Raw genomic sequence first — 3,113 nt, forward strand, 5'->3', positions numbered from 1 at the left:
CGTGCAAAATCCTCTCGGACCGTCTGCACCCCGGTCACCAGCTCTTCCAGCTCCTTCCCTCAGGGAGGCGCTACCGATCAACGCAAACTAGAACGAGTAGACATTCCAACAGCTTCTTCCCTCTTGCGATCAACTTCTTAAACACCTAACCTATAATTCCATTACAACAAGCTGGCAATTTTTTGACTTGAGTTCGTTGTCACATTTCTGTGGGGCCAATTATGTATTACTCGTGCACCCACTGTAGTTGTCTCGCCATGCTGCACTATTTGCATATACTGGCCACTCATGCCAGAGTAGCATCTGCTACATTTGCACACTGATTGAGGAGTATCTGTAACATTTGCACAACCAACATTGTCCCAGATGATCGCACTACTCGTCACTTTAAACCGCATACATTCCTTGAAGTCTCAGCGCCCTTTGCACAATGGTCATTGCACCGGACTATTGCAATATTAGTCGTTCGAACTGCTCTAAGTGCTAGAGGACTCTGCATCTTTTTGCACAATTGTTTTTTGTCAATGTCTTGATGTCCCCAAAGTGTTCTGTAAATTGACTGTCTGTTGTACTAGAGCGGCTCCAACTACCGGAGACAAATTCCTTGTGTGTTTTGGACATACTTTGCAAATAAAGATGATTCTGATTCTGATTCTGATATAGATCACAAAGGCGTTTCTGTAGGTGGCATTTTGTGACAGACGTGGAGTTTGTCATAACGTCGGCTGACGCATGACGAGGTTCTCCCGGCCGAACGCGTTACGTCGGTTAATATCCCAAAACTGCAGCTGATCTGATTTTATCTTGTAGAATATTTCAATCGTACTACAATCAGAGTTCCTTTGCAAGGGCCAAATGTTTGGAGATCTGTATTCAAGCCAACCATCTTTTCTTTGAAGTTCTACACCAAAGGACTGCCTTCAACCATTTGTACGTTTATTAGGGTTTTCATTCATTAAAAATGGAAATGTTCCTGATGACATTCCTGTGGAGGTATGGAAGCATCTAGGAGAGGTGGCTGTGGAGTTTTTGACCAGCTTGTTCAATAGAATTCTAGTGCGTGAGAAGATGCCTGAGGAATGGAGGAAAAGTGTACTGGTGCCCATTTTTAAGAACAAAGGTGATGTGCAGAGCTGTGGCAACTATAGAGGAATAAAGTTGATGAGCCACACAATGAAGTTATGGGAAAGAGTAGTGGAGGCTAGACTCAGGACAGAAGTGAGTATTTGCGAGCAGCAGTATGGTTTCATGTCTAGAAAGAGTACCACAGATACATTATTTTCCTTGAGGATGTTGATGGAAAAGTACAGAGAAGGTCAGAAGGAGCTACATTGTGTCTTTGTAGATCTAGAGAAAGTCTATGACAGAGTACCCAGAGAGGAACTGTGGTACTGCATGCGGAAGTCTGGAGTGGCAGAGAAGTATGTTAGAATAATACAGGACATGTACGAGGGCAGCAGAACAGCGGTGAGGTGTGCTGTAGGTGTGACAGAAGAATTTAAGGTGGACATGGGACTGCATCAGGGATCAGCCCTGAGCCCCTTCCTTTTTGCAGTGGTGATGGATAGGCTGACAGATGAGGTTAGACTGGAATCCCCGTGGACCATGATGTTTGCAGATTACATTGTGATCTGCAGTGAAAGCAGGGAGCAGCTGGATGAACAGTTAGAAAGATGAAGGCATGCACCAGAAAGAAGAGGAATGAAGATTAGCCGACGTAAAACAGAATATATGTGCATGAATGAGAGGGGTGGTGGGGGACGAATGAGGCTACAGGGAGAAGAGATAGCAAGGGTGGAGGACTTTAAATACTTGGGGTCAACCGTCCAGAGCAATGGTGAGTGTGGTCAGGAAGTGAAGAAACGGGTCCAAGCAGGTTGGAACGGGTGGAGGAAGGTGTCAGGTGTGTTATGTGACAGAAGAGTCTCTGCTAGGATGAAGGGCAAAGTTTATAAAACAGTAGTGAGGCCAGCCATGATGTATGGATTAGAGGCAGTGGCACTGAAGAGACAACAGGAAGCAGAGCTGGAGGTGGCGGAAATGAAGATGTTGAGGTTCGCTCTCGGAGTGACCAGGTTGGATAAAATTAGAAATGAGCTCATCAGAGGGACAGCCAAGGTTCGATGTTTTGAAGACAAAGTTAGTGAGCGCAGACATCAATGGTTTGGACACGTCCAGAGGAGAAATAGTGAGTATATTGGAAGAAGGATGATGAGGATGGAGCTGCCATGCAAGAGAGGTAGAGGAAGACCAAAGAGAAGGTTGATGGATGTCGTGAGGGAAGACATGATGGCAGTTGGTGTTCGAGAGGAGGATGCAGGAGATAGGCTTACATGGAAAAGGATGACGCGCTGTGGCGACCCCTAACGGGACAAGCCGAAAGGAAAATAAGTTTACTTTTCAAAATCTATGATTTGATTACACATTTGTAGTGTTGAGAATGAGTTTGCATCATCCACGCACAAAAATCCAAAATAGACCAGCCAACAATTGGAGAATAAAGTTGACGCGATCCGCTCGAGATATTTTTAAGCGAAATATGATGTGACTATATTGTCATACTACCCTGAGAATGCCCGATCTTGTCTGATCTCAGAAGCTAAGCAGGGGTGGGTCTGGTTAGTATTTGGATGGGAGACCGCCTGGGAATACCAGGTGCTGTAAGCTTTTTCACTTTAGATTCTCGTGGAATCGTTTTCTTATCGGTGGTTGACCTAAATTATAATGCAGTCATTCTCTCTCTTATGACTTACCGTCTCTTTATTAGGAGACAGAATTTTTTTAAACATCCCGTTTCTCCTTTTCCGACAGTAAAAGAAACCAAAATCTATACATATATATATATATCCATCCATTTTCAACACAGCTTATCCTGGTTAGGGTTGCGGGACGCTGGAGCCTATCCCAGCTGACTTCGGGCGAAAGGCGGACTACAACCTGAACTGGTCGCCAGTCAGTCACAGGGCACATAAAGACACAACCAACCATTCACACTCACATTCACACCGTCACTGAGTGGGAACTGAACCCACGCTGCCTGCATCAAAGTCAGGCGAGTGTACCACTACACCATCAGTGACTACCAGATAACTAGCAATCCTTAATTGCTCAGT

The 3,113-nt window shown here is 45.0% G+C and overlaps 1 pseudogene; it reads left to right on the forward strand.

Annotated features, from left to right (window-relative positions):
- Window positions 1–2,548: 2,548 nt before the first annotated feature.
- On the forward strand, window positions 2,549–2,667 carry LOC133398283 (5S ribosomal RNA; annotated as a pseudogene).
- The last annotated feature ends 446 nt before the right edge of the window (window positions 2,668–3,113 follow it).

The sequence above is a fragment of the Phycodurus eques genome, unplaced genomic scaffold (genome assembly GCF_024500275.1).
Source record: "Phycodurus eques isolate BA_2022a unplaced genomic scaffold, UOR_Pequ_1.1 contig_29, whole genome shotgun sequence".
In the NCBI taxonomy this organism is placed as follows: domain Eukaryota; kingdom Metazoa; phylum Chordata; class Actinopteri; order Syngnathiformes; family Syngnathidae; genus Phycodurus; species Phycodurus eques.